This window comes from Panthera onca, chromosome A3, assembly GCF_046562875.1.
Source record: "Panthera onca isolate mPanOnc1 chromosome A3, mPanOnc1 haplotype 2, whole genome shotgun sequence".
NCBI lineage: Eukaryota > Metazoa > Chordata > Mammalia > Carnivora > Felidae > Panthera > Panthera onca.
Window position 1 is genome coordinate 60399738 of NC_138341.1, and position 24441 is coordinate 60424178.

Sequence of the window (24441 nt, forward strand, 5' to 3'; positions counted from 1 at the left end):
TTTGAATATGTTATATCTGCCTAGTGCCTCATATGAGTAAAATAAATTCTTTAACATGTATTCATTTTGTATCTAGGAGTCCAATTTGACTTTTTTTGGAAAATTACATTTTAACAGTACTATCATCATTGTTATCATGATGACTTCCTATCTTGATCTTTCCTAAACTCCATATTCCTTATATTTAATTAAGCCCACTAGAATCTTCACTTGAATATCCCAAAATAAATGGTTTTCTTTGTTTAGAAAACTTGTTCCACCTTACAATAGCCAACCTCCAAGATTACCCCCTTGATCCTGTCTTCTCCTGACTTTTTGAAGACTCTAGGTTGGCTGTTTTGCAAGGATTATTCCTCTTTAGAGTCAGTTTATATATTTTTTGAATAGAAATATATAGGAAGCACAAATGTCAATTTGTCTCTTGAGGATGTTGAGTTCGATCATCTGATTAAGGTAATGTCCATTATTAACTCTCAATGACTCTGTTGCTAGGCTTTCTCATTCACCAAAGCTGTCTAGTTATCTAGTTCTCCATGTCTAAAGTATGTATTCTAAGTCTTTTCCAGTCTCGCTAGACTCCAAACCCTCCTTCCTACTCCTCAGTCTCTGCAAGGAATCCAGGTGCTACTTCATCACTAAAATCCCAAAATGGCTCCCTCAGCCTCATCTTCTAAATTTTCTTGTAGACATAGCAACCAAATGCAATGCATAGTCTGGGGTCAGATACTCTTTGAATAAACCAGCAATAAAAGACATGTCTAGGGGTGGGGCACCTGGGTGGCTCAGTCAGTTAAGCACCCAACTTTGCCTCAGGCCATGATCTCCCGGTTGGTGACTTTGAGCCCACATCCAGCTCGGTGCTGCCAACCCAGTGATGCCAACCCTCTTCGGATCCTTTAGCTCCCTCTCTCTCCGCCCCTCCCCTTCTCATTCTCATTCTCTCTCAAAAATAAAGAAACATTAAAAAAAAAAAAAAAGATATGTCTAGGGGGCAACTAGGGGAACTCTGAATATTAAGGAATTATTGTTAACGTGTCAGTTATATACTCATATTCATGTGGAAAACAAAGGCAAATGAAAAATTAAACTTCCTTACCACCTACAGCCCATTGACAGATGGGTGACAGGCAGAGTGACATTCCTTTGGGAGCTCAGATGCCTTGATGATGACACTTTGCTAAGGGCAAAAGGCTATTTTAGCTTAACATTTTCCTGACCCCCGAGGATCCTGTAAGTCTACTTTAACATATAAAAATTCCTTTAGGAACTTTCTTTATCTCTACCCCCCCCCCCACCAAGATATATGTTGGCAATCATACTCCAAGCTTATGGCCCAATGATATACATCTGAATGGGCTCATGACTGAGTTTTTACTAAATAGTAATAAATGGCCTTTTCCTAACAACCAGACCCTCAGGATTCTGGAAATCTTGTTTCCAAAATATCTTGAAGGCTTGTGCTGTCCCTAACTTGAAAGTATATGATCAATCACCTGTCACAAGCTCAGTGCAGCTCTTTCTGCCCATGGGTCCTGTCACCATGCTTTAATAAAACCAAATTTTGCACCTCAGATGTTTCAAGAATTCTTTCTTGGCTGTCAGCTCCAAACTCCAACATTTCCACGTCAATATTATGGTTATATGGTTTAGAGACACACACTAAAGTTAAAGTTAAATATCATGACATACACTTTAAAATACTTCAGTAAAAACAAAGAAAATAAAATATAGCAAAATGTTAACAATTGCTAAATTAGGTGAAGGATATACTATTCCCTATTCTTATGTTTGAAATGTTAAAAAAAGAAACAAGGCACAAAATGGAGTCACTTGTGCTAAGCCTCATATCAGAAAAACAAGACTTAATATGTAACCTAACTGCAGTTTCAGCCTCTCCCAGAAATGTAATCTGTAATCTGTAACCAGTCAATCTGTTATTACCTGGATAGCACAAGTGAGATAATCTACCCAACAGATCCTTTCCGTGCCCCATAGGAAGGTAACCTTGTCTGAAACAATCTTCTCTTTCTAGAAACTTCCTTTTACTGCCCCCTTCTGCCTATAAAAACCTTCCATTTTGTTTTTGGGTTTTTTTAATGTTTTGTTTTGTTTGAGAGAGTGCAGCACACATAAGCAAGGTAGGAGCAGAGAGAGAGGAAGAGGGAGAGGGAGAGAGAGAATCCCAAGCAGGCTCCATGCTCAGCCCCAGAGCCTGATATGGGACTTGACCCCACCACTACAAGATCATGACCTGGGGACACTGAACCAACTGAGCCACCCGGGTGCCCCCAAAACCTTCCATTTTGTACAGCTCCTCAGAGCTCCTTTCTATTTGCTAGATGAAATGCTGCCCGATTCATGAATCGTTGAATAATCTTATTCTGAAATCTTTAAATTTATTCATTTTTTTAAAAATTGTTTTAATGTTTATTTTTGAAAGAGAGACAGAGCATGAGTGGGGGAGGGGCAGAGAGAGAGGGAGACACAGAATCTGAAGCAGGCTCCAGGCTCTGAGCTGTCAGCACATAGCCCAATGTAGGGCTCAAATCCACAACCTGCAAGATCATGACCTGAGCCAAAGTTGGACACTTAACTGACTGAGCCACCCAGGTGCCCCCTAGATCTTTAAATTTATTCAGTTAAATTTTATTTAACAGATTTTAGAACTCAAAATTTTTGTTTCCATCTTTAAAAAACTGAAGCACAGATTAAGTGACTTGCTTAAGACCACAAGCTGTAAATGGCACAGCTAGATTCTAATCCAAATCTGGGCTAGCTCCAAATCTGGGTTCTTAGCTTTTACACTACACTGCCTCTGGTTCCACAGGTCAGTTCGTGAGGCACTAGTACTTGGGGTAGGGAGAAAAAGAAGATAGGAGGCATAGCAAAGTTAATTTATGTAAAGCACTTGAAAGAGTGCCCTGCATACAGTAACAACTATGTAAGTGTTAACTATTACAGACCACTTGTTCCACAGAAAACTGTGGTTGCTATGTGGGAGAAAAAAAAGGAGGAATGGTTCCACTGATCAAATAAGTCTGAGAAATCCTGAGTCAAAGAAAGTTAAACATGCTTTTTTTTGAGAGAGAGATAGCAAGAGTGAGTGCAAGCAGGGGAGGGGCAAAGGGAGAGGGAGAGAATCTTAAGCAGGCTCCACGCCCACCACAGAACCCACCGCCCAGCACAGAGCCCAGGGCAGGGTTCGCTCTCACAACCATGATACCATGACCTGAGCTGAAATCAAGAGTCAGACATGTAACTGACTGAGCCACCCAGGAGCCCCTAAACATGCTCCTTTAGGCAGAATGTCTTGGTGTCTTTAATATGTTAATGCCCATCTCTGAGAAAGGAATACAATATGTAGCATATTCCAATGATAATTGATCATTGAATGTTTTTTTCCAAAAGATAACTTAAAAAAATCAGGTCCTCCATAATAAAGCAATAAAATTTCAATGGTTAAAAGGAATTAAATAATAGACAAATCTGTAATGTTTTACTGAACAAACACAATGTTCTTTTTCAAATGTTTGTTATTAGTCTGCCTACCTAACAAATAGTCTTTTTCAAGTTTGCTAACATAAGACTACTGGCTCTGTCCCTTTTCCAAGGCTTAGTATCCTTGTCCTCTACATGAGATTCAAGTCTCCTCTTTCCTACCTGAGGGGAGGAAATCAATTCACTCTCCATGCCCCCATACACACATTTAAAAAAAGTCTCCTATTAAAAAAATATAATTTGTTATACTAAGGAAATGAGCTGGTAATCTTCAACCTGTAACTGGTATGCACTCCCCTGCGTCCTTCATGCAATGCAGTCCTTAAAATAAAATCTTTAGGGCACCTAGATGGCTTAGTTGGTTGAGCAGCTGACTTCAGCTCAGGTCATGATCTCACAGTTTGTTGACTTTGAGTCCCGCATCAGGCTCTCTGCTGTCAGTGCAAAGCCTGCTTGGAATCCTCTGTCTTGCTCTCTCTGCCTCTCCCACACTTGCGCTCTTTTTCTCTCTCTCAAAAATAAATAAACATTAAAAAAAATGTTTTTAAATAGCAAAATCTTTATTTTTAAATTGTTAACCCGTGGTCTCTTTCTCTTGCAACAAGACTTGGCACACTGCTGACATAATTTGTTTTCAAGTCTTATTCTTGCTTTGTTTGAAGAAAAACACAATCCAGAAGAACATCTGACAAATTTCAAAGGAACCTAAAAATACATGTAAGAGTGGAACGTAAGAATTTTAAGGTGAGAAGTCATTAACAACCTGAATTACAAACCCAAGGGTATGGTATTTTAGGCATCATTAATATTTTAAATGTACAAAGTCGTTAAAATCCATGGTAGCCCATATTCCATTTTTTTCTCAAGTTGCCACATTTCTGGAATATAATCAAACATACAGTAAAAAGTGACCAAGTTTTTAAAAAGATTTTGCAAATGTGTATCTACCACAAACAAATGTCACAAAGACTTCACAAATGGCCTGAATTATAACTAAAATCAACTCAAATATCAAATATTTAAAGCACATGCTAAAAGGTAAACTATTCAAGCTTCTCTTTCCTTTACCGACTCTAATGAAAACAGAAGGTAGGCCAGCAAATCACTTTTTTAAGTTCCCTTTTAGGTCTTATCTATATGCACATAAGATATGTAATCAAAGTACAGATATACTCTAGAGCAATATAAACATTTAGACACAACCGAAGACTATTTGGCACTTGCAATTAGATTCTATTCTGGGTAAATACACTTGTCTATGTCATGAAAAAAAATTTTTTAATGTTTTTAAAATTTATTTTTGAGAGAGAGAGACAGAGCATGAGTTGGGGATGGGGGGAGCGGGCAGAGAGAGAGGGAGACACAGAATCTGAAGGAGACTCCAGGCTCTGAGCTGTCAGCACAGAGCCGACAGGGGCTCAAACTCACAAACCATGAAGATCATGACCTGAGCTGAAGTCAGATGTTTAACTGACTGAGCCTCCCAGGTGCTCCGTCATGCAAGACATTAATAACACTTTTACACAATTAAGCAGTCTCCACAACTTTCAGAAATAAACCACCAATCCAAAAGTTAAAGCAATGCACCTATTAGGATGGACAAAATCCAGAACATTGACACACCAAATGCTGGTGAAACAACATGAGCTCTCATTCATTGATGGTAGGAAATCAAAGTGGTACAGCCTCATTGGAAGACAATTTGGTGGTTTCTTAAAAACTAAACACACTCTTTCCATATGCAATTTCCAACAATTGCACTCCTTAGTATTTTCCCAAATAACTTGAAAACTTATAGCCACACAAAAATCTGTACACAATATTTATAGCAGCTTTATTCATAACTGCCAAAACTTGGAAGCAATCAAGAAATCCTTCAGTAGGTAAATAAATAAACAGACTAGTATATCCAGACAATGGAATATTATTCAGTACCAAAAAGAAATGAGTGCTTTTCCTCTTAAAAACAAAAACCTAAATTATCAAGCCATGAAAAGCCATGGAAGAACTTTAAATGCATATTACTAAGTGAAAGGAGCCAATCAGAAAAGGCTACATATTCTATGATTTCAATTATAGACATTCCATAGAAGGCAAAATCATAGAGACAATAAAAAGATCAGTGACTGCCAAGGGAGAAAGAGGAAGGAGAGATGAACAGATAAAACAGAGGATTTTTAGTGTAATGAATCCATTCTGTATACTATAATGCTAGATACACATCATTATACATTTGCCAAAACCAATAATGGGGATGGCGGGGAGCACCTGGCTGGCTCAGTTGGAAGAGCATGCGACTCTTGATCTTGGGGTCAGGAGTTCAAGCTCCATGCTGGGCATAGAGCTTACTTAAACACACACACACACACACACACACACACACACACACACACACAAACTCATAATGGAATGTATAACACCAAGAGTGAACTCTAATGTAAACTATGGTCTCTGGTGACTATGGTATGTCAACATACGTTCATCTATTGGAATAAATATACCACTCAGAAGTGGGATATTGAGAATAGGGAAGCTGTGCATGTGTAGGAGCAGGGAGTATATGAGAACTCTGCACTTTCTGCTTGATTCTGCAGTAAACTTAAAACTCTTCTAAATATTAAATCTATTTACATTTTTTAAAGTAACAGTAATGTGTTTTAATGATGCCAGTTACCACGAAAAAATTAAATGCATGTTTTAATATCAGGAGATATACATGGTCAAGAGAAAAATTTCCATTGTTTTATTTTTTAAAGAGAGCAGGGGAAGGGCGCCCAGCTGGCTCACTCAGGTTAAAAAATGTCAAACTCGTCAGCTAAAAGATTCTGATGGCTATTAACTTCCCAGGGAGAAATTTATATACAAATTAAACAGTAAGTATAAAGATTAATTTCCTCCTCAAGCCTACAGTATCAAAACAACTTATTATTATGGAGGCAAAACGTCTGCAGTGTGTTATGAACTAAATGTGTGTATTCTCCCAAAATTCTTATGTTGAAGCCCTAACCTCCAATGTGATGGTATCAGAAGATGGGGCCTCTATGTGGTAATTAGGGTTAGATGAGGACACACGGTGGGACCCTCATTATGGAATTAGTGCCTTTATAAGTAAGAGACACCAGAGAGTTTGCCCTCCCTCCCTGTCTGTGTGCACAAAGAAGAGGTTATATATGCACAGTCAGATGGCAGTTGCCTGCAAGCCAAAAGAAACCTACCTTACTGGCACCTTGATCTCAGACTTCCCAGCCTCCAGAACCATGAGAAACAAATCTCTTTTGTTTAAGCCTCCCAGTCTATGGAATTATGACAGCCCGAGAAGATTAAGGCATAGAGAAAACTAAATGCAAATTTCCTTACTGGCTTCCCCAATTACAGCCTAATCCAAGCCACTGACTCTTCAGGCCCAGGACTTCCAGATCTATACCCACTAATTTTTTAATTTGTTATACAATGGGCACAAATTCACAATAGGGCAGGAAATAAATGTAAAAGGTACTAGGGTAATCAAAAATTCACTATCTTGTACTGTGCAAACATCAACTTCACAATTCAGGATCAATCTCCCATCTTGTGGATTGTATCAGTTGCTTTGTTTCTTTTTGCTGCAGCCAAGTGACCATGTTGTTATTTACTGAAAATCTGGGCTGAGTAAGTAGGAATCTGGGCTTACTAATTAAGATGTGGTGAAATGTAAACTAATTTTGATACTTCTAAGCAACTTTAATGATGCAAATGAAGCTTTACTGATGCAAACGTGGCAGGTCAAGTGTTTTAAACATTTTTAAATCTGGAATGGTGATGTGAGTCAATGTAATAGGGCAATAGGGCAGATATGTGCTAAGAATTAAGTTTTAGGAAGAGAAACAGTGGTGGCCAGAAAAAGCCAAGATGAAATGTGTTTGCATTTTTCTCCTGCATTACTTGGCCACTTTCCCTCAGAGAGATTCTGTATCCTTTGCTAAGTAAATCAGGAATTTAATCTTATAATGAGTAAGGGTGGGTGGGTCATATGGTCTACTCACCAATAAGCAAAGCTACCACAAACACTAGAGAACTATACATCATTTGATGGCTACACTGAAGTAGTTCATGCTTTAGACTACTTAAGAAGCTTTCTTTCTAAATATAAATCTGTTTTATGTCACTTATCCAATCACAATCTTTCACTGGCTCCTTGCTGATGAAGTTTTATAGTGATGATGGAGTGCTCCAGAGCTGACGGCAAAGAAGGAATTCTTGAAGATGTCAAAAAGGTGCAAAAAGGTGATTTTATTAAAGCACAGAGACAGGACTCGTGGGCAGGAAGAGTTGCACTGGAGTTGTGACAGGTAACTCATTATACACCCTCAGGTTGACAGGGGTCAGGGATAGAGTAAGTCTCTAAGGAATTTTGGAAGCAAGGTTTCCAAGACCTTGAGGGGCGAGCTGTTGCTAAGGAAGTGCCATTTATTACTGTTTAGTAAAACCTCAGTCATGAGACCCTTCAGATGTATATCAGGGGGCCATAAGCTTAGAATATGATTGTCAGCATATATCTTGGGGCAGTTGAGATAAAGGAAGTGGGCTTACAGGATCCTTGAGGTTGGGATGATGTTAAGCCAAGATTCCCTTTTGCCCCTAGCAAAGTGTCATCCTTGAGGCAGCTGAGCTCCTAGAGGGAGGTCATTCTGCTGGTTTCAAGGACTTGCCAATGGGCTATAAGCAGTAAAGGAATTTAATTTTTCATTTACTTTAGTTTCCCACATCACCATGGCAAGCACTTTAACCCCTTTCCTTCATTCTTGTGTGGCCAGGAGTGTCTGAAGAATATCACACATACTATACCTGAGGGGCGGGGACGCTTGGGGGCTGGGGGGAGCGGGGTGTTGTTAACCTTTACTGTGCCCTCAGCTTGCCCCAAGCTCCTTCATCACTTGCTACCCACAGAATAAAGTCCAAATGTATTAGCAGAGCATTCTTGACAATCAGGTCCCCTTTATCATGTTTTACCTCACATGTCTGAGAGTAACCTTGCCAGTCCTTGAACTCAACACACATTTCCATATTTACATGTCTTAACGTGGTTCTCTACCAAGAACCCCTTATTCTGCTTGTGGCAACGTTAACTTCTAGACCAAACTTAAATGCTGTTACATTCTAATAGCTGAAACTAATTATAACTCACTGATTATGCTTTATATTTTGCCTTTAATTCTTATCATTTACATAACTGTTCACCTACCCCAGTAAACTACAGGCTCCTTGTGAAATACATACCATCTCACTCATTTTATATTCCCAATACTGAGCGCAATACTTTGCACATAGTTTAATGAATATAGGAATGAATGAAAGACTGCATATACTTGTTTCATCACCTGATTAAAATGAGTTAATTCTGCATCATCTATCATTCACCTAGACAGAAGAAAATTAATGCGTAGGCCTAACCCAATGGAGTACTAAAAGAGTTTACAATTTAATAACAAATTTTGACGTATACTCTATAAAAAGTGATGTTTTCAGTTTTCGAGTCCACTAATCAAGTCAGCTTTCAAATCTTAATATTCTGAATGCGCGAAAGAGCAGCCTAGTATCTGCTTCAGCAAAATCTCTTGGGGCCATATATCCTGAAACCAATTTGCTGCCTTCCATATTACCAAAGTCTAATTACAGAACACCACATTAAGATTATATTAAATTACATTGTTATTCAACAAAAAGATCTACAGTTTTAGTCACTCCAGAACAAATTTACATACTAGCCCAGTAACCATGCAAAGCAAAGTCAATGGTGATTCTATGAATTTGATTCTTAATTGTTTTCCTCCAAACAGATGTCTATCCCTATCTTAACCTTCTCCTACATAGGTACTATGCAATCTTTGGCTAGATGTGTATAAAGGGTCTTTTAAAGAAATTATAATTAATAGCACTTCTGGAATTACTCCACATTTGTTTATTTTAATTAAATTCAATTTCCCTAAAATTCTAAAAAGAAAAAAACCTAAGCCACACGGACTTTTATAAGATAATAGCCACAAAGCTATATAAATAAGATAGAAACAGAACCTTAAAAACCAGACTAAAAATTTAATGGGGTGCCCAGCTAGCTCAATCAGTAGAGCATGCAATTCTTGATCTTCAGGTTGTAAGTTCAAACCCCACACTGGGTTGTAGAGATTACTTAAAAATAAAATCTTTAAAAAAAAAAAAAAAACCCAGACTAAGAGTTTAAGGTTCTGGTTTCAGGGCAAATTCTCAGAATGCTTCCTGCATTGGGCCAGGTTCCTCCAAAAAATAACCCCACATCAATTTTAAATGCCCCAAATCACCAAGTTTTGTAATGTCATAATACAAATTATAAACCAAGATCTGGTCATTTTCTGTATTAAAAGAGCTATAAACCTAATTACTATCTTCTATATTTCTTCTTATATAATCTGTTATTATAGTAAGAAGATAACAAATATAATATTCAAGTCCAAAATGCTCTACAGAACCCGTAACAAGAAAAAAATTAAAAGTTAAATAAAGGTTCAAAAACCTAAATTTCAGGGCATCTGGGTGGCTCAGTCAGTTAAACGTCAGACTCCTGATCCAGGCTCAGGTCATGATCTCACCATCGTGAGATCAAGCCCTGCATCAGGCTCTGCACTGATGGCGTGGAGCCTACTTCGGATTCTGTCTCTCCTTCTCTCTGCCCCTCCCCCACTTGTGCTCTGTCTCTCAAAATAAATAAATAAACTTAAAAAAAATTTCCAATTTGTAACTATGTAATTGAGAAAACTTAGTAAATTAATAAACAAAATAAAAGAAATGGTAGTACCGCCAACTTTGGACTACTTCTTAGAAATCAAGATGACAAAACTTTATGCAAAACAAGTACATTAAGAAAGGTAAAGCAAATTAATCAATCACCCTTCCTGCCCAAAATAATATTTGTTGGTTAGACTAATTCTCAGAAACAATGACCAACAGGATGTATTTATACGACACTTCAATACTTCTGTAAATAACTAAACTCAAGAATTTAACACATTTTAAATGATTACAAATGTTTACCTTCCACAAATATAACTGAAGAAAGAAAATATATTTTTGAGTTAACTCAGGATTTTTTTCTAGTAAAACTCTTATAGGCTCAGGATTCCCTCTATAACTCACTGGAAAATCAAAATGATGTGGATCTGTTGTTAAATGGCTGTTTATGCCAGAAGAGAAGCACTGATGTTCTAGATACTTCTAAATTACTCTCTTTAGTAGTAGAAGCTAACTGTTACTAACTAGCTTTCATTCTGTCAAGTTACTTTTACCCAGTAATTTACTGATCATCTGTATTCTTCTAGTTTGGGGTAGGACTCCAATCTCAGCAAAGGAAAAAAATCCATGATGAAGCACAATGAATGTTTCCTCCTACTGAATACTCCAAGCAACACATTAGCCCTTCTTTAACTTCATGGAGAAAGAATTTAGCTTTTTCTCAAAGAACATTTTGTGGCCAGCTCAAAGACATAAGTGTGGGAAAGTCTCCAGAAGCAATCAAACTAAAAAAATACCCCTCTTCACTTCCTCCGCAGTACTATTGACAGACCATAAACCTTTCTCTTGGGAGAGAGCACATGATTAGTGTAGTATCCAACTCAAGTGCATAAATTAATATTTATGTGAAAAAAATTACTGGGGCGCCTGGATGACTCAGTCAGTTAAGTATCCAACTCTTGATTTCAGCTCAGGTCATGATCCCAGTGTTGTGGGATCAAGCCCCATGTGGAGCCTGCTTAAGATTTTCTCTCTCTCTCTCCCTCTGCCCCTCTTCCCTTCTTGTGCTCGCTCTAAAATTTAAAAAAAAAAAAAAATCACTGTTTAAGGAACCAAATTGTTTAGAGGTCATCTCTTAAAACCAGAGTCCCACTACCAGCTTAAATTCATAGACCTGCAATAAGAGAGGCAGTCCTAGCCTGTAGAAATTTAAATAACTTAACAATTAAGAAAAATAAGAATGAGAGAAAACACAAAAATGCCACACTAGCTGTACTAGTGAAGAAAGGCCATTAAAGTACTATTGGACAAGCGATAAAATGTATGACAAGAGAGAGGAGAGTATAAAACTTAAGAAGAATAATGACTTAATTATTTGCAGCCTCAAAGGAAAACATGTCTCAGGTACACAGGAGTTCGGAAGAAATACAACTCAGGGCATGGTTCCTACGTGCAATCTATTTATAAGGACAAACCAGAGCCCAAAGAAACTATATAAAAACTTCTCAAGAGACACCTGGGTGGTTCAGTTGGTTAACTGTGCAACTCTTGATTTCAGCTCAGGTCATGATCTCACTGTCATGAGATTGAGCCCTGCATCGGGCTCTGTGCTCAGCATGGAGCCTGCTTAAGATTCTCTCTCTCCCTCTCTCTCTCTGCCCCTCTCCAACTCATGCTCATGTGTGCTCTCTCTTTCAAAATCAATAAATAAAACATTTTTAAATTAAAAATTAATTAATAACACATTTTTAAAAAATTATCAAATCAACCTGTGAATAGATCAAACATGGTTCTCATACAACGGAATACTACTCAGCCTTTAAAAAGAAGGAAATTTTGGGATGCATGGCTGGCTCAATTGATACAACATGTGACACCTGATCTAAAGGGTTTTAAGTTTTGAGCCCTAACTGAGTGTAGAGATTACCTAGAAATAAAATCTAAAAGAAAAAATTTTAGGGGCGCCTGGGTGGCGCAGTCGGTTAAGCGTCCGACTTCAGCCAGGTCACAATCTCGCGGTCCGTGAGTTCGAGCCCCGCGTCGGGCTCTGGGCTGATGGCTCAGAGCCTGGAGCCTGTTTCAGATTCTGTGTCTCCCTCTCTCTGACCCTCCCCCGTTCATGCTCTGTCTCTCTCTGTCCCAAAAATAAATAAAAAACGTTGAAAAAAAAAAAATTTAAAAAAAAAAAAAAAAAAAAAAAAAAAAAAAGAAAAAATTTTAAATAAGATAAAATCTTAAAAAAAAAAAAAAAGGACATTTGGGGCACCTGGCTGCCTTAGTCAGTTGGGCACGCAAACCTGATCTCGGGGTTTTAAGTTCAAGTCCCACAGCAGGTGTACAGATTACTTAAATATAAAATCTTTTTTAAAAAAAGAAGGAAATTTCATAATATGCAACATCATGAATGAACCTCGAGGACAATATGCTAAGTGAAATAAGCCAGTCATAGAAAGATTAACACTGCATGATTCCCCTTATATAAGGCATCTAAAATAGTCAAATTCATGTAATCAAAGTATCAGAGTGGTGGTATCAGACTTGGGGGGCGGGAAAAATTGTGAATTACTAATCAACAGCCATAAAAGTTTCAATTAAGCACAATGAATATGCTCTAGACATCTGCTGTACAACACTGCACCTACAGTCAGCAATACTAAAATTTTTATTAAGCTTTCTTATGACAATAAAATAAAATAAAAAATAAAAATAGTTCTCTACTCATGGAAGATACCTAATAAGAAAATAATGACTAAAATTTAAGGATTAAAAAGTAGTCTCCTCTATTCATAATAAAGCAAAAACCAAAAACTTTTGAAATCCCCATCAACAGTACAATGGATAACCATCTGTGGTGTTAGAAGTTAGTAAAGTGGGGGGCACCTGGGTGGCTCATCGGTTGACTGTCTGACTTCAGCTCAGGTCATAATCTCGCGGTCTGGTCCGTGAATTCGAGCCCCACATCAGGCTGACAATTCAGAGCCTGGAGCCTGCTTCAGATTCTGTGTCTCCCTCTCTCTCTGCCCCTCCCCCTCTTGCATTCTGTCTCTCTCTCAAAAATAAATGAACATAAAAAAAATTTTTTTAAAAAGAAGTTAGTAAAGTGGGGAGGAGCTAGTGACTAGTAAAGAGCATAAGGGGGTTCCAGGATGCTGGTAGCATTTGGTTTCTTGATGTGGGGGCTCGTTACATGCATATGTTCAGTTTGTGAAAATTCGTTAAGGTGCACACATGTGGTCTGTGTATATTTCAGTATATATGCCATATCCAATAACAAGTTTTTAAAAATAAAATTAAAGTGTTCTCTCTATAGAGAACTAGCTAAATACCCAGAAATGATACAAAGACTTTAGGGACAGATAATTAAAAATAATCTAAAGGAAAGTAAATTAGATGTATGATATATGAGTGGGAAAGGAACCCTCAGTGTAGAATTCTCAATTAAAAAATTGTCATTTTATATTTGTATGTCAAGTAATCTATTTTTTTCTTTTTTTTTTTTTTTTTTTTTTTTTTTTTTAATTTTTTTTTCAACGTTTTTTATTTATTTTTGGGACAGAGAGAGACAGAGCATGAACGGGGGAGGGGCAGAGAGAGAGGGAGACACAGAATCGGAAACAGGCTCCAGGCTCCGAGCCATCAGCCCAGAGCCTGACGCGGGGCTCGAACTCACGGACCGCAAGATCGTGACCTGGCTGAAGTCGGACGCTTAACCGACTGCGCCACCCAGGCGCCCCACAAGTAATCTATTTTATACGGAGCAAATCTTGATGATTAAAAATAAAATACTAGGAGATTTGTTCCGAACATCAAATTTAAATAAAATATATTAACATTTATCACCTTGATTGTAAGTAAAGTTTTCCTTTTTTTTTTTTTTTAACATTTTTATTTATTTTTGAAGACAGTGCAAGCAGGGGAGGGGCAGAGAAAGAGGGAGACACAGAATCTGAAGCCGGCTCCAGGCTCTGAGCCGTCAGCACAGAGCGTGATGCAGGGCTCAAACCCACAAACCATGAGATCATGACTTGAGCCAAAGTCAGATGCTTAACCAACTGAGCCACCCAAGGACCCTATAAGTAAAGTTTTCTTACAAGCAAACCAAACATACTAATGACACAAAACTGATTATCCCCAGCAAATGTTTGTTATTGATTTTTTTTAAGTTTTATTTGATTACTTGGATGGAGAGAGCGATGGAGGGGCAGATAGAGAGGGAGAAACAGAGAATCCCGAGCAGGCCCCATATTGTCAGCCCAGACCCTGATACGGGGCTCAAACTCACAAACCCATGAGATCACGACCAGAGGTGAAAACCAAGAGCAACTCGGCCACCCAGGCACCCCTGTCTGTCACTGATTTTAAGGGATCAAAAAGATTATCAGAAGTAAAGGTAGAGAAGTATGTAAAAACGAATTAATACATTTTCTGCCCTCATTCCTTTATGCACACATTCTTGTTTACTATCAGGATACCCCTTCCCTCCTTGAATGACAAGTCTAAGAGATAGAAAAATTCTCTGTTTGATTCATTGATGTTCCCAGTGCCAGGCACAGGACCTGGCATTGTAGGTGCTCAATAAATGTTCACTTGCATAAATGAATGCATTTTAAATAAATGATAAATGATTTGATTACTTCTCAAGTAACATACCCTCAGGATAAACAAAATGGAAATTTAAGGATTTCATAAATGGTACCATGATCAGATGTCATGACATAGAATAATATACAGAATACTATCTTTCAAAGACATTTTCCATACTCGCATACAAAAACATTAAAAGTTAATCATACATATGGGGCACCTGCGTGGCTCAGGTGGTTAAGCGCCCAACTTTGGCTCAGGTCATGGTCTTACAGTCTGTGAGTTCAAGCCCCACATAGGGCTCTGTGTTGACAGCTCAGAGCCTAGGGCCTGCTTCAGATTCTATGTCTCCCTCTCTCTTTGCCCCTCCCCCACTCACACTCTGTGTGTCTCTCTCTCCCTCTCTCTCAAAAATATTCTAAAAAATTAAAAAACAAAAAGTTAATCATACATAAAGCACATATAACACAACCCATACCAAAATTTCTTTAATTTAGTATAATATGGCACTTTTCAAGGAATCAGTTGAAACAAATAATGAAGTCAAAATTTGTAAAAATTATGTTCTTAAAAAAAAAATTACAGGAGCGCCTGTGTGGTTCAATTGGTTAAGCGTCTGACTTCAGCTCAGGTCATGATCTCGCAGTTTGTGAGTTCAAGCCCCACATCGGGCTCTGTGCTGACAGCTCAGAGCCTGGAACCTGCTTTGGATTCTGTGTCTTCCTCTCTCTCTGCCCCTCCTCCACTTGTGCTCGCGCTCACTCTCTCTCAAAAATAAATTAAAAAATAAAAAAAAAAATTTTTTAATTACATTCTACCTTAAGACAAAGCCAAAAAATGAAGATGTTTTATTAGGACCAAAAAAAATGATTTTTCATATTTCTATAATTTTTATTTTATTTTATTTATTTATTTTTTAATATATGAAATTTACTGTCAAATTGGTTTCCAACATATTTCTATAATTTAAAATAAGGATCCACTTCACCTTTATACCTTTCTTATGGCATTTACCATGTAATACAGGATTCTTTAAGAAAGGGACTGTGATACTCACTTTTGTGTACAGAGCCAGGTATATAGCACATTAAGGGCTCAGTAAATATTTGATAGCTAAATCAAACAGAGAAATTGTCTTTAAAATCTCTCTACCCAGGAACTCCTTCAACCCATAAAGTCTGCAGACCCAGAAAGCTTTCAGAGGAAGAGATTCAAAAATAGATCTTCAATTAACCTTTTTTTTTCTAAGTTTTGGGTTTTTTAAGTAATCTATATATCCAAAATGGGGTTCAAACTCACAATCTGAGATCAAGAGCTGCATGTTCCTCCAATTGAATCGGCCAAATTTATAGAACACCTCATAGAAGTCATTTGATTTCTCTTTATTTTTTTTTAAGCAGGCTCCATGCCCAAAGTGGGGCTTGAATTCACAACCCCAAGATCAAGAGTCTCATGATCTACTGGACTAAGCCAATCAGGCACCCTTCATACCAGTCATCTGAGCCCATTAAAATAAACTCCGGCTGGTAATCTGCAATTGCTGCTTTTATCATATGATGTCCAGTGACATAAAAAAAGTAACATCTTACTAAACAGTTGCTTGCCAATCCTTCACAGAAGCAGAACTGCATCTCACAAGTTACCATCTAAATTCTCAAAACTATTCAATGAAATTAGCAACATTTAGTGATACAAAAACTAGGGAACTATAGCAAAATGAATGTATTTATAGAGCTTTAAATTTTCCAGAAAATGGTATTTCTAAATTCAAGCTATCAAACCAAGTATTTTACATTCCTTTTGGATAAGAAATTCTTATTGTTGAGTAGCCAACTTTGTTTTCTTAACTAGAACATTCAAGAGAAAGAACATTTGAAACATTGTTGCTTCCAGCAGTGTTAGCAAGCCAATATTCTACTGCCACCTAGCACAGAAAAGCAGAACTACTACTGCTTATAGTTAACACAATGATGAAGACAAAAGACAAATCAATCTGAAAACATGTCAGAATAAGTCAATATTTCAGTCTCTTCTATTCAGGTCTCTTAATCTACACATTTCAAGACCAGATATTTTGCATTCTTTTTTAAAATCAAGTTAATTTATTATTTAGTATTTGCTCTCTGAACCGTATATGGGTGAAGTTCATTCTTAACACTGAAGTGTCAGTGAAGACAACTGCTTTATACATTTTTCAATTGTAAACTCAGACCAATAATGTATTAAAAAGTATCTTACACAGTAAAAATTTCTACGTTATATAACAAATGCAAAAACTCTATTGCAAACACAAAGCTCAAAATTTAAAAGGATTCTGAAAAAAAAATTTAATAAAAATAAAAAGTATTCTGGCTTTTTCAGGGCGTCTGGGTGGCACAGTCAGTTAAGTGTCTTGACTCTTGATTTCAGCTCATGTCTTGATCTCACAGTTCATGAGATCGAGCCCTGTGTCAGGGCTCTGTGCTGACAGTTCAGAGCCTACTTGGGATTCTCTCTCCCTCTCTCTCTGCCCCTCCCTCACTCACACTTGCTACCTCTCTCTCTCTCTCTCTCAAAATAAATAAATAAATAAATAAGCTTAAAAAAATTTTTTTAAAGTATTCTGGTTTTTTTTCACAAGAATGAGGTATTAGATACATTTCACAAGATAAATCTCAAAACAGAAGCTGAGGGGTGTCTGGGCAACTTAGTCAGTTAAACATCTGACTTTGACTCAGGTCGTAATCTCATGATCTCATGGTTTGTGAGTTTGCCCCCCACATTAGGCTCTGTGCTGACTTGGAGCCTGCCTAGGACTCACTCTCTCTCTCTCTCTCTCTCTCTCTCCACCTCCTCTACATATTCTCTCTAAAAAAAAAAAAAAAACACAGAAGCTGAAGATACCATTCTTTGATGATAAAAAAAATTATCAGGGTGCCTGGGTGGCTTAGTCAGTTGAGTGCCAACTTCAGCTCAGGTCATGATCTCACAGTTTGTCAGTTCAAGTCCCACATCAGGCTCACTGCAGTCAGCACAGAGCCCACTTTGGATCCTCTGTCCCCCTCTCTCTCTGCTCCTCTTCCACTCATGTGTTCTCTCTCAAAACTAAACAAAACATTTTTTTAAAAAGTATCACTACTGGGCAGTCAACTCATTCATTTTACAAACCTAATACCAAATACACTTTTAAGCTTCTGCTTTTATAAAAAAAAAAAAAAAGAAAGAAAGAAAAGAAAAGAAAAAGCTTCTGCTTTTACTATAAATACTTACCACAAAATTTTCCAGGTTATTTGGAAACTAGGATTAAAATGTGCTTTAAAAATAATATAAACAGGGCGCCTGGGTGGCTCAGTTGGCTAAGCATCCGACTTCAGCTCAGGTCATGATCTCCCAGTTTATGAGTTTGAGCCCCGTGTCAGGCTCTGTGCTGACAGTTCAGAGCCTGGAGTCTGCTTCAGATTCTGTATCTCCCTCTCGCTCTGCCCCTCCTGAGCTCGTGCTCTGTCTCTCAAAAATAAACATTATTTTAAAAAATTAAAATGATATAAACAAATATTAAAAACCAAAAATATACACCAGAGTTTGCAAAATATTAAACTACTGGAATATTAAAAAGATTAAGTAGGGTATCCCTCAGCCAGAATTTAACATTTTCTACTTACATCATACCCCAAAACATCTCAGCAATACAATGTTCATTAAAAGCCTCTGAAAAAAAGCTTTTACCCATGCTGAGTACAAGTGTACCAAATTCCTAATACTGAAAAATAGCATATAAAAATCACTCATGGTAATTTTTTTTCTTTTTTGAGAGAGAGCATGCGAGCAGGGGAGAGGGGCAGAGGCGGGAAGAGAGAGAGAAAATCTTAAGCAGGCCCCACGTTCAGCAAGGAGCCCAACCCGGGGCTTAATCCCACAACCCTAGCATCATGACCTGAGACGAAATCAAGAGTCGACACTCAACAAACTGAGCCACCCAGGCACCCCATAAATAAATTTTTTTTAATTCAAATGAAGAAAATTATGTATTGTATACACCCCTTTGTGTTTTAAAAAAAGAGGAAAGACTGCTGATGATGGGGCTCAGGGCATGCTACCCCAAAATACAGCTGGCATAAGGATTCTTGGAAAATGAAGTAGTTGGAGAAAAGGCAGAGCAGGAAGGTCTCTGACCTTCTCCCCCACTCCTTTCTCACGAAATAGGTCATAAAATCCACATGTGAGAGGTGCCCTCTCTATACCCAGAAGAAAGCAGCATCCTTATCTCCAAAGACAAAGAGATGTCAAAAAGAACCCTACAAACAGGCCTTGCTAAAGTTTACTCCAGTTTACTACAATTAACTCATACTCCCCTACTCCTCCTGTGACCTCTTCACCAAACCCAGCATAAAATACTCAGGTCTAACTGTTTCTTTGGGTCTTCATTTCCTTATGAAAGCTCCTGTGTCATGCAAAACTTATATGAAATAAATTTGTATCCTTTTCTCCTGTTAACCTGTCTTTTGTCAGTTTAATTTTCAGATGTGGCCAGGTCCCTAAGAGGATCAAGAAAAAAACCTTTTTCTCCCACATGTTGACTAAACATAGTAGTATACTGTCTACATCAAAATAAAATTCCTGGAAATTAAAAACATGATCAAGTGAAAAATTCAATTAAAATGCTAGAAGATAAAGTTTAGGAAATCGATCAAAAAGTAGAACAAAGAAAGAAATGGAAAATAGAGAAAATAAAAGAAAAATTAAGGATTCAGTCTAGAAGCTCTAACATTCAAAATCAGAGTGCTAAAAAGAGACTAGAGAAAAAAAGAGGGAAAAAAATCATCAAAGTAGGAATACAGCATTTCCCAGAACTAAAGGTCAAGTCTCCAAATTCAAAGGGTCCACAGTGGCCAAAATAATGAAAGAAAAGAAAACCACAAACCAAGGACACTCAAGGAAATAAAGGATAAAAAGAAAATCCCAAAAGCTCACAGAGAAAAAGTTCACAACTTCAAAACTGTGAGTCAATTTCACAACCTAGAAATACATTTTCAACCAAACTAGCAATTAAGTATGAGACTAAAGATACTTTTTTAAGACTTAAAAAGAAAAAAGTGACCTCTCATATACCTTTTCTTAAGGAGGAACTACTTGAGAACATGCTTCAAGATCTGAGAAGAGACACAGAAAGCAAGCTGAGCCCAGCAAGAAGACAGAGCTACTATATGGGTGCATCCTGGACTGTTCAGGTGATGTTCTGACAGCTAATAATTAGGCCCTAAAGACCAAGTCAGGAAACTTAAAATAGGGTCCCAAAGCAGTCCAATCCTCATTTAGGAAAGATATTATCATGATCGTAGTCAACTATATTCATGAGAAACCCCAACCTTGGGACCAGAGGTAAATTACTTTTGTGCTGTTTCTCTCCTTTCCTTTTAGTTCATTGTACTTAATAAGTAGACCTTTCCCTGCTTTTCTTTCTATGTTCATGTTGTAGAGTGGGCTAGGAACCATTCTAAACTGCCTATAATCTGCATCAGTTGGCACACTCTGGCTGCCTTTTCAAAAGGTAACCCCTGGCTTAATGTCTATATTCCTCAAGAACTATGTATTCCACAAGGGCAGGGACTATAGCTGTGATGTTTACTGCTGTATGCTGTATCCCAAGCACAGGGCATGGCATGTATTAAGATGCTTAATAATATCTGTGGTATACGTAAATGCACAAAAACATTAACACTGGTTATGTCAACAGATAGTATGTTTTTACACATCTCACATTTCTAAACTTTCTTTAATGAGACTAAATATTTATAATAAAATTAATAAGGGAAAACATACAGGTAGCTCAACAAAAAACAAACAAATTAAACCGAGCACTTCAGATGATACACATGAATTACATGATATACAAAACCTGTATTACCACAGGTCCTTTCTTTCCAGTCAATCTAATTCTCAAACAAATTATAAATTTTTATGGCTTCGAGAAGAGAAACAGAACCAAGGATTTAAAATAGAAATATATAAAATAGAAATATTTTTATAGCTTTTTACTATTACACATTTTTTTTAAGTTTATTTATTTATTTATTTTTAGTAATCTCTGTACCCAACATGGGGCTTGAACTCACAACCTCGAGACCAGAGTCGCATGTTCTTCCAACTGAGCCAGCCAGGTACCCCTTAAATATTTCATTTTTTTAAGTAACCTCTACACCCAACATAGGGCTGAAACTTAAACCCCGGGATCAAAAGTCTCATGCTCTTCCAACTGAGCCAGCCACCTGCTCTTCAAGTCTTAATATTATACTATCTATAAGTTATTTTCCAATGTAAGTTTAAACCAGTTTTCACGTTGATAGTTTTTACTTGATTTGCCCGCTCATAACATTATGTTTTATATTATCTTATATTACATTAATAAACACATAAATTTCACATACTCTGAATATTAAAAAAAAAATCCAAATTCAAATTCTATGTCTTATGAAGAACACACACTTATGGGGCGCCTGGGTGGCTCAGTTGGTTAAGCGTCCGACTTCAGCTCAGGTCATGATCTCACGGTCCGTGAGTTCGAGCCCCGCATCGGGCTCTGTGCTGACAGCTCAGAGCCTGGAGCCTGTTTCAGATTCTGTGTCTCCCTCTCTCTGACCCTCCCTTGTTCATGCTCTGTCTCTCTCTGTCTCAAAAATAAGTAAACGTTAAAAAAAAAATTAAAAAAAAAAAAAAAAGAACACACACTTAGTACCACGGAAACATTAAGGCTCATTTCTTATTTACCACAGATCTCATGAACCTAAAGAACAAGAAGTAAAGTTCCCCAAGAGGACAGAACACAAAATAATCCCTATTTCCAGCTTCCAGATTTTTTATCAAGTAACCAACTTCTAAACATAATTTATATAGTATATTGTTTCAGGGTGCCTGAGTGGCTCAGTCACTTAAGCGACCGACTTCAGCTCAGGTCATGATCTCCTGGTTCATGAGTTCGAGCCCCGCATTGGGCTCTGTGCCGAGAGCTCAAAGCCTAGACCCTGCTTCGGATTCTGTGTCTCCCTCTCTCTCTCTGCCCCTCCCCTGTTCACACTCTCTCCCTCTCCCAAAAATAAATAAACATTAAAAAAAAATTTTTATATAGTATATTGTTTCCAAATATTAAACAAGAGTTTAAGGGTAACCTGGGTGGCTCAGTTGGTTAAGCATCCGAGTCCTGCTCTCAGCTCAGATCTTGATCTCAGGGTTGTGAGTTCAAGCCCCACATTGGGCCCACACTGGGCACAGAGCCTACTTGAAATTTTTTTTTAAATAAAAAAATAAATTAAAAAAACAGGAGTTTAAGAATAGATGTTTGAGACAGAAATCAGCACATTTTTTCTGTAAAGGTTCAGATAGTAAATATTTTAGGTTTTTTAAGGCTGTATCTCTATCACAACCACTCAACTGTTATTGTAATAATGCAAATTGCTAAAGACAAAATGTAAATAAATAAGCATGCGACAAAAATGGCAGTGGGGTCACCTGGCTGGCTCAATCAATATAACACGAGACTCTTGATCTCAGGTTGTGGGTTCAAATCCAGCATTGAGAATAAATACTACTTAAAAATAAAATCTTGAGCTTGGGTGGCTCAGTCGGTTACGCATCTGACTCTGGATTTTAGCACAGGTCATGATCTCACAGTTCATGGGATCAAGCCCCACATTGGGCTCCAGTCTGGCAGTGCAGAGCTTGCTTGGGATTCTCTCTCCCTCTCTCTCTGCCCCCTCCCATGCTCTCTCTCTCAAAATAAATTAATAAACTTAAAAAAATAAAAATAATAAAGTAACTTTAAAAAATAAAAATGGCTGCAGGCCAGATTCATCCCATGGGCCATAGTTTGCTGACCCCTGGCTTAGAATATTATACCTTCCAGCTCTCCCCATATAGATAAATGTGTAGGTTTCTCTCATGCTTATCTTTTTAATGGCAATCTCCATATTTAAGCACTAGCCACTCATTCACTTAGTCTACAGATTTTTACTACCACATGCTAGAAACAGTATTAGAAGTTAGGAATAAAAAGATAAAAATAATGAAGTCCTGCCCTCTTAATGCTTACATTCCAACAGGGAAGTCAACAAATAAGCTAATAAGTACATAATATAATTTCAGGTAGTACTGAGTATGAAGAAAAGTAAAGCAGCGTAAAAAGAGTAGGGGAGGAAAGGTGAGACTCTTTGGATAAGTCAGGGAAGACCTCACAGAACAGCACTTTTAAGTAGAGAATGAATGAAGCAAATGAACACTCCATATGAATATCTGGCAGAAGATTATTACAGGCATACGGAGGAACAACTGCAAAGGCCCTGAAGAGTCAGAAAGCACCTGGCATGTTTAAATAAAGACAAGAAGACTAGTGTGGCTGGAAATGAGAAAATGTGATCAGAGAAACAGATACCGAGAGATCATAAAGACTTATGGACAACAGTAAAAGGACTGGATTTTAAGTTTGATGTGAAGCCATGAATTTGGAATGGCTGAAAGCCAGAAACTAAGGAGATACAATGCATGCTTTAAAAGCATCACTGGTTGGGGCGCCTGGGTGGCGCAGTCGGTTAAGCGTCCGACTTCAGCCAGGTCACGATCTCGCGGTCCATGAGTTCGAGCCCCGCGTCAGGCTCTGGGCTGATGGCTCGGAGCCTGGAGCCTATTTCCGATTCTGTGTCTCCCTCTCTCTCTGCCCCTCCCCCGTTCATGCTCTGTCTCTCTCTGTCCCAAAAATAAATAAAAAACGTTGGGAAAAAATTTAAAAAAAAAAAAATAAAAAAAAATAAAAGCATCACTGGTTTACTTGTCAATTACATCTCAATAAACCTTGGCAAGGGGAAAAGGATCACTGGTAGCTATTAATCCATAAGCTATTGCTTGCATTTCAAGACTTCTAAAATAGGATCTAAACCCGTATGCCCGGCTGGTTCAATGTGCAGAGCACGTAACTCTTGATCTCAGGACGGAGTTCAAGCCCCAGGATGGGCATAGAGTCTACTTAAAAAAAAAAGAAAAAAAGACCTAAACATATTTTTAAATTCAAATCATAGAAGAAAAGAGAAATAGATAAGTTAACTTTTGACTGTAACTTGACTTTTGTTGTATAGGAGTATGTCAACAATAGATAAAAGCCAACAGAATTCTCATTAAAAATTTTTGTTTGGATGAAGCTAGAGAGTATAATGCCAAGCAAAATAAGTCAGTCAGAGAAAGACAAATACCACATGATTTCACTCATACGTGGAATTTAAGAAACAAAACAAATGAGCAAAGAAAAAGAGAGAGACAAACCAAGAAACAGACTCTTAACTATAAAGAACAAACTGATGGTTACCAGAAGGGAGGCAGGTGGGGAATGGGTGAAACAGGTGATGGGGATTAAGGAATGCACTTGTCATGATGAGCACTGGGTAATATATGAAATTGATGAATCACTATACTGCACGCCTGAAACTAATATGTAACACTGCATGTGAACTACACTGGAATTAAGATAAAAATTTAATAAAATTTGTTTTTTGTTTAGTATGAAATTTCAGTGAGGGAACACAAAATTATCACCAACAGAGGGCAGTAGTGAACACAGAACATAAGTATACAAAAAGTGATCTAGCTTCAGTTAAGATC

The 24441-nt window shown here is 37.6% G+C and overlaps 1 protein-coding gene across 2 annotated transcripts in view; it reads right to left on the bottom strand.

Moving 5' to 3' along the window:
* The window catches only part of COMMD1 (copper metabolism domain containing 1), a 186657-nt gene that overhangs the window by 157176 nt on the left and 5040 nt on the right, over positions 1-24441 (bottom strand). Inside the window, exon 1 of one of the 2 annotated variants that reach the window (XM_060604951.3) lies at positions 6714-6810. The exons of the other annotated variant lie outside the window; for it this stretch is intronic. The gene's annotated coding sequence lies outside the window, so the exon portion shown is untranslated. Of the gene's footprint in view, positions 1-6713; positions 6811-24441 lie in introns of those variants that run through there. 2 annotated transcript variants of the gene reach the window in all.